The sequence below is a fragment of the Mustela lutreola genome, chromosome 3 (genome assembly GCF_030435805.1).
Source record: "Mustela lutreola isolate mMusLut2 chromosome 3, mMusLut2.pri, whole genome shotgun sequence".
Classification (NCBI taxonomy): domain Eukaryota; kingdom Metazoa; phylum Chordata; class Mammalia; order Carnivora; family Mustelidae; genus Mustela; species Mustela lutreola.
The window spans coordinates 55061966-55074773 of record NC_081292.1 but is presented as its reverse complement, the minus strand read 5'-3'; positions in this window follow the sequence as shown (position 1 = coordinate 55074773).

Genomic DNA, 12808 nt, shown 5'->3' with positions numbered 1-12808 from the left:
CATCCCACAGACAGGACAATACCTGACTATCTCTAGTTTAACTTCAGATGACCTTGAATGTGAGTGTGATAAGGGGTTCCGTGACTTCCTTTGTTCAAATAATCATATGTTATTCCTGGGTTGGTGTGGTAGAGACTCTTCCTTCAGATTTACTGCTACCTTATCCCCTTCTTTTGAAAAGGAGCTAAAAAGAACCACACTATATCCAAATTTTAAGAAGTTTGCATTGAGATCCACTGAACAAATAGGTCCTTCAAAGTATAAGTACTTTAATTTGCTTTTAAATCACCATACAACATTCTGAAATCACTGTGTGGACAGGAACCAACAGCTCTTGGCTGGTTAGAGCCTGAAACCATCTGCTTTCCCTTCTCCCATGTTGCTATCCTCGACACTTCCTAGCTTCCTGGTCAGAGGGGACAAATTCTTCTTTATATTCCAATATTCCTCCCACATACTCCACGTGTTTTCAAAATGCCTTCTGTCAAATGCAGACATTATTGAAATGATTTATCAAGTGAGATGGAAAGCAGAAGCTAGTATCCCATTCTGGTGCCTGGCTAACGGGATTGTGCACATCAATTCCACTCCATGGTTTAATAATAGACTTCACAACGCGCCTCCCCTCATGCTTAAACCCCACCCCTTCCATCTTGAGGTCACGGCTTTGGAAGAGACGTTTATTCCCCTTTCAGCCACTCATCCTTCTTCCTCCTCAAATATTTTCCCTCCTTAACGCATATGCATTTGTGACAATGTCTTCAAATCAGGACTTGATTCTTACTCATCTTTTTTAAGGATGTGCCATATAGAAGAATGCATGGACACTTATCACTAAACACTGAACACTTAAGCAATTCTAAGCACCCTACAAGTCTAAATATAACTTTGTGTAATAAAAGTTTAACTTGTAATTTCATTGGGAACTCATCATTGGCTGGGAATAACATTCATTCTCCAGATGGCCTCATCCCCATTGGTCACAGCTTATTATAAATGACCATCCACAGAACTTTCAGTGGAATACTCATCAAGACAGTTCTGCTCCAGCTGTGTAAAAATTTTAAATAAATAAATAAATGCAAATTTTCTCTCTCTTCTGGGAGATTATAAAGGATGGAATGTTCACTGACCTTTACCTCTGAAACTTAACAATGCATTATGTGTTAATTAATTGAGTTTAAATTAAAAAAAAGAATGGAATGTTTCATTTGCACACATCTTCAGCATTAAATTCATCCCAAAGAAAAGTGTAATGCTATAAATCAATACACAGTGGAAATAAAAACTTCTGACTATTCCTAGAAACCACAAGATTATAACTCTTCTACATTTACTCAATCAAGAGAGCTTGAGCAGGTGAGAACCCACCACTCCTTTGTCAATTATACAGTTTCCCTCAAGTTTTTTACTGGTTTTATGAAAGCACAGGAAAATGAAAAAGACAGCATGCCTTAGGAAACAGTATACATTTATGTCATACTTTGTATCATGAAGAATGTTTTACATACATTATATATATAATATATAATAATATATCAAATTACTTATATTTTACTTATGATTGTATTACTTAATCTTAATCTTAAGAGGCTGAGAAGTAGGTAATGTGCACATTTCACAATTAAGAAACTGGAGCCCAGCAAGCCCAAGTAACCTACCAATGACACACAACCAGGAGTGACTCTGGTCTATTTATTCCAAAGTCCACATGATTTCTAATGTTTCACGGAAGAGGATATGATCCCTGGTGAAATTTATCTAGTGAAGATCAGTTAAACGAGATCTACCAGAGTCAGGTCACTAGACTGTTGGCCGAACCTGAGTTGACTCAGACTCGGGGCAGCGGCAGGAGGGGGTGTGTGTGGAGGGGTGTGGTGATTCATAGACTTGAGCTCCCTGCCAAGGATGGCTGACTGAGAAACAAAGGGGCAAACAAAGGAGGAAAAGTCCTCAAATACAGGGAATGAATTAATACAGCAGCTCTAAGAATGGGTTAACGTGACTACATATCAGGCTGTATGATACAAGATACTTACAAAAAATGATTAGCCTAAACTCCAAATAAAACGAGAAGCACTGCTATTACTTAGGTGCTCTTAGAAAAGATTCAAGATAGTGTTTTCTTTGAGAAAGAAAAGCTTAGCAACATCTGCAGTACCCTGGGTGTTTATGCATAATATGTTGGGAAAAATACGGGTTTGACTCAATGTAAAGGTCCATGAATTATCTTCCCCAAATGACAAGCGGCAAAGGGAATTTGCTCTATTTTTTTATGTTTTTTTAATTTGCTCTATTTTTCTGCAGAAGTGGAATGACTACCAACGATAAAATGTCCAGTACTATAGAAAAACTCTGAAAGACAGATATCGTGGAACATAGTTACTGCTAAAGCCATGAGAAAAGCAACCACAATCAATGCAAAGTGATAATTATAGCATTCTTTCAAATCATCCTTAATGACAGCAAGCACAGCCTAGCCTCATCAGTAAACCACAAGGTGCAATCCAACTAATGGAACCCACTGGCAATCTCAGTAAATATTCCATTTCTGAGAGCCTTTGTAAAGAAAGCGGCTTTAAGGGAGAGGAAAGGGAGAAACAATCAATTTTCTTTAAAGACTCTGGCCGCTTATAAAATTATAAATCAATCATTCATGTGTTGCTTAAGAGGCTAAGACAATGGAAACAAATGGGAAAAAATACTGTTTCGAAGACACACTTCTATTGTTGACTTAAAACAACAGATCATTAAAGCAATCTGACCAGCTGCAATTTTTCTCAAATGCAGAAAACATCAGAGCTAATCAACTGTCATATGGTCAGACTAAATCATACACAATCCTATCTTTACAGCTCAAGCATTTACTTTCTCTTCTATTATTTCAAACATTTGCTTTGAAGTTAAAACAGGGGTAAAATCGTTTTTGAAGAGTGCCAAACGTATGGGCCTTTTAACAGAAGGACATTTGTGAAACGGAAAAAAGCATGTGGCACATTGAAGGTAAAATAACTAACTCATGATCTCTTACCAACTTAGAATTTTTAGAAAAACAAAAGTTTTGGGGCGCCTGGGTGGCTCAGTGGGTTAAAGCCTCTGCCTTCAGCTCAGGTCATGATCTCAGAGTCCTGGGATCGAGCCCCACATCGTGCTCTCTGCTCAGCGGGGAGCCTGCTTCCTCCTCTCTCTCTCTGCCTGCCTCTCTGCCTGTGTCAAATAAATAATTAAAATCTTTTTTTAAAAAAAGTTTCAAATAAAAGTCACAGCGACATAGTTCAGATTACAAGGACCTCCATTACATTTCCAGTACATCTCCCTTCTGAATCATCCAAAACTTAGCATCAAGTCATCGTATGTTATGGTCTTCTTCTAGAAAAGATATAATATAAAGCCCTGCAATTAGTTTTAAAAATATGCCAATCTCTTGGGGCGCCTGGGTGGCTCAGTGGGTTAAAGCCTCTGCTTTCGGTTCAGGTCATGATCCCAGGGTCCTGGGATCGAGCCCCGCATAGGGCTCTCTGCTCAGCAGGGAGCCTTTCCTCCTCTCTCTCTGTCTCTCTGCCTGCTTCTCTGCCTACTTGTGATCTCTGTCTGTCAAATGAATAAATAAAATCTTTAAAAAATAAATAATTAAAAAAAAATATGCCAATCTCAATATCATCAAATATAAATTAGAATAGACAGTGCATGGCCAAACACAAAACTTCAAAGACAAAAAGTCAGCAGAAGGATAGAAGTGTATCTTCTTACATGGTCTGAATTAATTAGTTTTACTGATTTCAATGCCTCTCTGAAAATATCTATGATCTAGTTTGAAATAGACTGTGTTATGTACCCATCAAGAAGAAATGTACATCTTATTCTTTTTAGGCATTTACTAATTCTGATTTTCATAGACTTAGTAGATAAAAGGTAATGCAAAATTTTTTTTTCTAATATATAGAATGTTCTAAAATGCTCGATATCCAGCAAGCAAGATAGCTCAGAAATCTGCTCCAGTATTTTGCAAACATAAGACATATGGTCTATGAAGTTTCTTCCACACATTTTGGACCAACGCTTTTAAAGAAAGCAGCTTAAATAAACTATCTAAAATAACTTTTTAAGTGATTCAGAAATTCGTGAAAAATAACCCAAATGTAACTGGTTTCAGATTTCAGAATTAATTTTAAATTGAAGAGTTTGATCAGACACAGAATTATCTCTCATTAAATTTTTAAATCCTGATTAGAGTTACTCAGATCTAGGGACGTGAAACCAAGAATTTGCATTCAGTTTCAAATTAGCTTCAAATTCCATTAGATTTAAAATTCATAGTAAAATTTGTTTAGTAGATGCATTCGTTTTCTGTTGCTATGTCACAGATTACTACAGACTCGGTAGCTTACACCAACATCCACTTATTATCTCCCAGTTTCAGAAGACTTAGAATCTCTGCTCAGGGTTCCCTGCTCAGGGTTTCCCCAGACAGATCCAGGTGGTAAATGGAGGTGTGGTCTCATCTCCAGCTCAGGATCCTCTTACAAAGTCATTCAAGTCTTGGCCAGCATTGGATTCTTCAAGACTGTAGGATAGAGGTTGCTGGGTTCTTGCTGCTATCAGCTAGAGGCTGTTCTCAGCTCCTAGAGGCTATGCACTCTTCCTACCACACACAGATGTTTGTTCCTTCAAGACCAGCATAAGAATCTCACTTGCTTTTCATCTCTTTACTTCTTTTAAGGAGTCACCTTATTAGATCAGGTTCACCCCAATAATCTTTCTTTTAGTTAAGCCAAAGCCAACTTGTTAGAGACTTTAATTATATCTGAAAAATCCTTTATGCTGTATAACATAATATAGGAATGACATTCCATCATACCGACAAGTTCTGATCCTTGTCTGTGGGGGAGAATTTTATACATTGAATTCACAAGAGGTAGGACTATTAGAATTCTATTTACCGCAGGTGCTTGCAAAATAATACTACTTACACATACAAACAGGGTAAAATGTTACAGTTCATTTCCACAAGCCTTTGGATGTCATAGAAGTTGGTGAAACTTCTGTATCAATCCTGCTATGAAAATGTTTTTGTTCTCTTTCAAATGGAAAGCACACTACTCAACCAGGACAAAAGGAAATCAGCTTTGGTTAGGGTAGCCTTTCCCTCCCCAGGCTAGCTTAACCTTTGGGTCAAAGGCTGTGCATTCAAAATATCTGGATCTTTTGTTAGTCTGGAACAGATTAGGGAAACCACTGGGAGGCTTAGTCCATTACAAGGTGAAACTGGAATTCAGATCACTCCTCCAGATGTAGTCTCTGGGAGGCCAGTTTCCACATCCACAGCTCTTCTCCATTTGCTGGGTCCCTATAACTGGATTTCTGACACCTTTCTTTAGGGAAGTCTATGTTTTCCCTTTGAACAAGCTTATTGGGAAGTGTCTCTGACAGCCAATCTTAGACTGTGCCAGGCCCTCCCTTGAGGAACTGGGCCTCCATGTCCTTGGCGGCTGGCCACGTGCTATTCCCTGCTGGGGGAATAACCAGAACCTCACTTTAAATATCACCTCTTATCTGGATTTCTGTTATCTCATTCTTCCTTTGGAATTGAACCTTAGATAAAAATACCAGTCGGAACAGCTAAGTAGTCATGATGTATTTAGTGTCTGCCATATGCCAGGTATTCGGATGGATATTTTATATTTACATAAGCTTTTCAACAACTTTTGAAGGAATTATTATTTCCATTTTACTGATAGAGTGCAGCTCAAAGGGATTATGTGATTTGCACTAGGTCAACGACCTAGTAAACATCAAAGCTGGGATTAAAACCAAAGTCTAGCTACTCACAAACCTGTATTTTTTCCCCTTTAAATAGAAGGGAGTACTATTTGTTTCCCGAAACGGATCACTTTTGAGACTAAAGAAGAGTCTTATTAATAATCACAATTAATAAAAATTATTGCAATTAATAATTATTATTACAATAATAATAATAATAATCAGTAACATAGACAAAAACCAAGGCTGTGCTAAGCACATCAAAAAGTAACATTTCTTTAACTTTAGCTGTCACATTCTTTACATCTTAAGGCCTGGTTCTATATAGTAAGATGCCTCTTAGTGGCCAATCCATCAATTAAGGTGACTTCCCCAAGTGGATTTCAGCTTTTTCCCCTTCCATATGGATCAATGATGCATGGGTCAGAACATGCTCCCAGGCTATGCATGCCAAGCAATTTCCTATTAGTCTAACAAAAAGACGTGGTTTGAACTTTAAGGTTGTGAAGACCGGCAAGTCAATTTCACATTCTTCAATTTGTTTACATGTAATTCCTCTTCCTGATCATTAGCAAGATTTCTCAGTTGCATATTAGAGACCAAAGAAACTTCAAAGTACCTGAGATTTTCTCATTTAAACTTACATGCCCAGTTCCCAGCACAGTCATAAACACAAAAAAAGGTTTCCAAAATGTTTATTGATGATGATAAATACGTATACCTACACAACCATAACATTTTTGAATATGTACAGCTTTTTACACAGGCTGTCTCATATCCAGATTCATCTGTAGTGTATATCTTCCTGTATTTTGTTTTAAAAATGAAATTTTTTCTCATTATTTAATGAAAGCCTCATGAATGGATGTTATGGTACAATTGGCACAAAACTCAGTGAAAACATAATGAAGAATACAGATAAGCTGATTTCAACTAACATGGTGTCCCAACGTCTACAGTTTTCTGCAAAGCCTTTAATTATATTCACAATTAATTTTAACTTTCATTTCCATTAAATAATTTTCAAAATAATTCTATGGTTCCCTAATCCTTTGAAGTTCTCTTCAGAAGTGCAATGTAGCCTCTTAACTTAGGTAATTCTCATTCAAGTCTTTGCACTTCCAGACTCCTGTGCAGACAAATACAATGACTCTGGGATATTTCTTATTGATTTGGCCTTGCCTTCCATAGAGGGCAAGAACATAGTGAGCAAATTGTCTTTATAAAGTCTGGCATGAAAATATAAATTTGCCATACAATTTCCACACACATCATTGTAGTTAAGTGTTGCTTAAAATTCTCCTATGAGAAGATAACAAATATTTAAATAAATTTAAGAAGCACTACACTTTCCATTTCATCTCTCCGTATTTGTTAGCATAGTGTGTGGCTATGTCTCCCATCATGGACAAAGGAGAGCTAAAGACAGAGAAATGCACAAACACATATATAACTGAAAGTACAGAAAATCAGGTCATGCTGCCAGCCACAGTATTGCAAATTCAGATGAAATTTGTGAATGGCCCCATCCTCCATCCACCCCTGGTTCTTTGTAGTATGTCAGCCCTTTTGTACAGCATAGTATTTAGTATCATTAGTACTTTATAGATGGAAAAATACTATTGTTGTTGTTGTTGTTGTTTTGAAAAATACTGTTTTTAACTAGTAACACAATACTATAATTTATATGCTTGGAAATTTTGGACTGTAATTCATAAGGTAGGATTTCAGTGTAACTCTTGAAAGTGTTAAAAGTAGACTAATGACAAGTTTTGTAGTAAACTTGAATTGTTACTAAAAAAAAAAAAAGAAAGAAAGGAAAAAAGAAAAAACTAACCTTTAAGGAGGAAGGTTTGGACCATAGACAATAGATTGAGGGAAGAGTAAATTACCACCTGAAGACTCCCTTACACTGAAAGCTCTTTTATGGTGAGGTATTGGTAATCCCATAAATTAAAGATTTTTTCCTGGGATGCCTGGGTGGCTTGGTCAGTTAAGCGTCTGCCTTTGGCTCGGGTCATGATCTCAGGGTCCTAGGATCCAGTCCTACACTGGGCTTCTTGCTCAGAAGGGATCCTGCTTCTCCCTCTGCTCAGCAGGGAACCTGCTTCTCCCTCTGCCTGCTTCTCCCTGCCTGTGCTCTCACTCTCTCTCTCTGATAGATAAATAACTAAAATCTTTTTTAAAAAGATATTTTCCTGCTACTCTGGGGACTAGCAACCTCAAGTAGAATACTTTAATATCAATTCCCCATTCTCTGAAAGTAGAGCTAGAACTTTCCCACTTCTCTAAAAGGAAATCAGGGGGCGCCTGGGTGGCTCAGTTGGTTAAAGTTTCTGCCTTCAGTTCAGGTCATGATCCCAGGGTCCTGGGATCGAGCTCTGCATCGGGCTTTCTGCTTGGTGGGGAGCCTGCTTCCCCCGTCTCTGCCTGCCTCTCTGCATACTTGTGATCTCTGTCAGTCAAATAAATTAAAAAAAAAAAAAAAAAAAAGGAAATCAGAAACAATGCAACAAATGACTATAGTAATATCAATAGTAAACTTCAGACCTGGGGCCACATGGAGAAGTTTGTTTTCAGTGTTATTACTGAAAGAGTGCCAACCAGTAGTGATAGTGATGAAGCAAACAGGCTGATAAAAGACAAATTAACTGGGCCAGAGCTTCTAGGTTTTCATTGACATGGACCTTGCAGGAACCCAGGAAAAATCTTAGCCGGTAAACCCAGCAGCCAAGTGGAGAGCATTCATGAGTCAAAATAGAAATAAGAAGTCATCAGAAAGATATATAGGGAGCTTGCAAAGGAAGTTTCTAGGCTTAATCACAATTTGTCATTTGGTACTGAATCCATTTAGAACAGAATGAAATCAATATTCTTCTCTCTCTCTTTTTTTTTTTTTCCAGAACCCACCTTGAGGAGGGAATTAGCAAAACCGTAAACAATAGAATGTGCTTTCCATGCCCAGCACTTGAGGCCACTTGCATAAGATTTGAATTGGCTTTCCAAAGTGGTACCCATTTAGAAGGGAAAGTCCTGGACCAGGACTTCCAAACCTCAGCACTTCTGTGGGCTCTCTGATGGGTTCTGCAGAACAGCAGTTCCATTCCTCTATCTTAACCTCTCTCACATGAGAATCCTTACTGCTGACCGCAGGAGGACACAGTTAGCCTGCTGTCAGCAGGTAACATGCTGCTGCACATTTGTAGGCTCCTACCTGGCTTCTCACATTAAGGGGTTTTGGAGGAGCTATAGTGAGCTGAACTTGAGTGGGAATGCATGTGTCTGCAGGACATGAATTCCATTCATCGCACCCACTTCTCATTTTTTTAAAAGATGTATTTATTTATTAGAGAGCAAGCATGCAGGGGGAGGGGCAGAGGAAGAGGAAGAAAGAATCCTCAAGCAGACACTCCCCCAGCCCCCCGAGCCTGGAGCCTGATGGGGCTCCATCTCAGGACCCCAAGATCATGATCTGAGCTGAAATCAAGAGTCAGCCGCTGAACTGACTGAGCCACCCCAGCATCCCCTTCCTCATGTTCTTAAGAATTTGCAAGTTCCCTAGTGCTTTTTCTTAGCCTGTGAGATGTGATGAACAATCAGGTATTTCAACATTGAAAAAAAAAAAAATCAAAAGGGAAAACCTCGCGTGTTTCCCTGATTGACTGACTAAATCTGTTAAATGAAAATTTATCAGGTTAATTTTGAGAGACAACCCACTTATTGATACAAAAAAAAGTCTCTGTCTCCACTGTTTCATTTAATTATTGACTAAATTCAAAAGGCTTGGGAACAAGAAATAGACTTGCAAATACTGGAGTCTTTTTCATACGATTAAAAGCACACTTAATGGTATCATGAAAAGGGTCTTCTTCCCCATGAGCCAACTGACCACAAGCTGTGCATTAGGTGAAATTCCAGAGGTTTCATAATTGATTTTTTTCCTACAAATTGTGCAAGTGAATGCAACATTAACAGCAAGTAGTACTTTAAGGACTATAATTAACAAAATAAGCTTATGAAAAAATAAAAAAGATGAAAACGAATCGAGTTCACCTTAAGAAAAGACGCTGAGTAACAAGTTAAGTAACATGTTCAGGAACTTATTACAGTTGCTAAGGAAACATCAATGGTTTATGAAAGAGGATTAATGGTAAGAAGGAACCAGATTCACATACCAGTCTGAGCTCATGTTTTCATTTTTCAGGCAGGATAACAAATCAATGGGGGCCCATCAGCTAAATCTGCAATAACCAGGCAATGCCACACCTAATTGTGTAATAAATGGAACAGATGTAGATTCCCACCAATAAAAGAAACATACTAGATACAGGCAAAGAAATGTACTGGCTTAAATGTACAAGAAATGATATGCTAAAATGACATGAAATATACGGCCACCTACCCAGCACACTTAAAAATGGAGATAAATCAAGGGGTGCCTGGGTGGCTCAACTGGTTAAGCATCTGCCTCAGGTGATGATCCCAGGGTCTTGGGGTCAAGTCCCAAATCTGGCTACCTGCTCAGTGGGGACTCTGCCTCTCCCTTTCTCTCTGCCCCTCCCCCTGCTTGGGCTCTGTCTCTCTCTCACTCACTCACTCTGTCTCACTCACTCACTCTCTCTCAAATAAATAAATAAAATCTTTAAAAAAAAATGAAGAGAAATCTAAAGTCAACATAAGTTTGCCTAATGAAATTCTAACAGCTTGCAGAAATAGTTTTTATTTTTCTAATTTTATCTTCTTATGTTTGGGGATATTTAAAATTCTCATTTAGGAATGTCATTTAAGGCTGAAACTTAGATATAAAAAGGAAAGCTAATGCTTTGTTTAGCTTTCAATCCTTTTAAACAACCAGCAACAAAGATTCTGACTTGTAGAATCACACTGGCCCATAGGATACCTTAGTCTTTGGCAAAGAGTGTGGAGGATATAAACCCCCTTTTTACCTTAAAGGATAGATCAATGCACATCCTCTCTGGGGTTGTTTGTTGGCTGACACCCTCAACCTGGTAACCCAGAAGGAGGTTAGAGGGTCAACAGGAAGCCCCTGGCCTTGACTTGTGACAGGGGTTTGAACAAGCTCTTAAGGTTAGGGAAATATCAAGTAAGCATCCTAAAGGAGTATAAAATAAGACAAGGAGTTGTCACCTTATTTCATTAACTGCTTCCCTTGAACCAGGCAAAGAAATTAGAAAATGCAGCTTTTCCATCCAGGACTTGGGAGGACCCCTTGCCCTATCGGAATTGTCTTGTCCCCTAGCCTTATCTCCCCGTTCCTTTCCCACAGTGACACTCTGATCCTCTCTTCCCTTGGAAAACTCACCTCTCCTCAGAATCTCCTTCACCTCTAGGAAAATTCTACTTCTCTCACTTCAGACTTCAGCAGAACTGTAAGAGAAGTTTTCCTTTGCTCAGGCTTGTGCTGGTTCTAAGGGGAGCCTTGGGCTGTGCACCCAGGAATAGAAGAAGCCAATAGAAGCTCCTTGCCAATATTGGTTGCCGCCATGTTCCTCTAGAATATGCTGAGAAAGGGGAGTATAATCATACAAGAAGAAAGCACAGTGTTCCCATTCACAGGGTCTTCCTCCTACCTTTTAAGAAATATGATGTTGACATTACTGTGTTCAGCGACTATTGCTTCCTTCCTGCCTTGTTTTCATCACAGAGCACTCACTCCCCACATAAAAGAATAATGGCTCTGCCTGAGCCATCGGCATAGACTGTGCAATTATTAAATGCATTCTCTCAGAACGCATTTGCTTCCCCAGTGGCAGGGAGGGAGTATTGGTTAATCCTGCCGCGTACACAGATTCCTCTTTCTGGAGTCCGAGATCATGTTTTTAGAAATATAAAAATACCTCCACAGAATTACTTGATCTACAGTCATTTTTATTGACTAGGTTTTTGTCTGACCATCACATGGAGTTATCAGTAAAATTGCTAGACAATTTTATGACAACTGGTCATTAAAAAACAGCAGGATTGGGCGCCTGGGTGGCTCAGTGGGTTAAGCCTCTGCCTTCGGCTCAGGTCATGATCTCAGGCTCCTGGGATCGAGTCCCATATCGGGCTCTCTCTCTGCTCGGCAGGGAGCCTGCTTCCCTCTCTTTCTCTGCCTGCCTCTCCATCTGCTTGTGATTTCTCTCTATCAAATAAATAAATAAAATCTTTAAAAAAAAAAAAAAAACAGCAGGATCACAGATGCCCCCCCCAAGATAGATAAATAAATAAATAAATAAATAAATAAATGGCCAAATGCTTATAGTTCCATTATTGCCAATAACTCAATTACGAAAGTAACTGTAGTCTAAACCGTTACATCCCTGGATATTTATTCATTCAGTGAACAAATATTTAATGGACACTAGCCACATATAAAGGGCGGGGTAGCAGGGAAGAAAAGCCAACAGACAGAGACACAGCAGCTCATTCCTGGTCGATGGAACCTTTCCTCTGGTTCACCACTGCCCAAGCTCTCTCTCCTTCCTCGTCTGTTTTACTGCTCCTTTAAGTGAGAAACTCAGCAGAGGAGCTCTAGTCGGGGTGGTGCAGGTAAGTGCTGAGTAGGCTTCTTCACACAAAGCTGCAGCCTGGGATCCTACATAGTACATGCTTCTCCTCCCTCCCTGCAGTCTCCCCAGCATTCACCACCCACTGCTCTAAGATGTTCTAAGTGGTGCTCTAAATGTTCTAAGAGGTGTTCTAAGTGGTTCTTCTTTCTGGACAAGCACCCACCTTAGACACAAACAAACTGGGGATGATTTCCTCTATGAATGCAGGTGCTGTGGAAGTCTCTCCACAGCTCTTTTCCAAGGTGATGGGACCACAACCCACCAAGTGCCCCTTAAACTCCCAGTGAGAGTGGCAGCCAGTTCCCATGGTGAACACACACAGCCAAGGCCAACTTCATTGGATGGGAAACAAGGGGTTTCCCACTGAGAACTTTTGTGGGTTTTTGTTTGTTTGTTTTTACTTGAGTATGGTTGATACACACAATGTTGGATTAGTTTTGGAGGTCCAACCTTTGTAATTCCATATCTCTATGTGT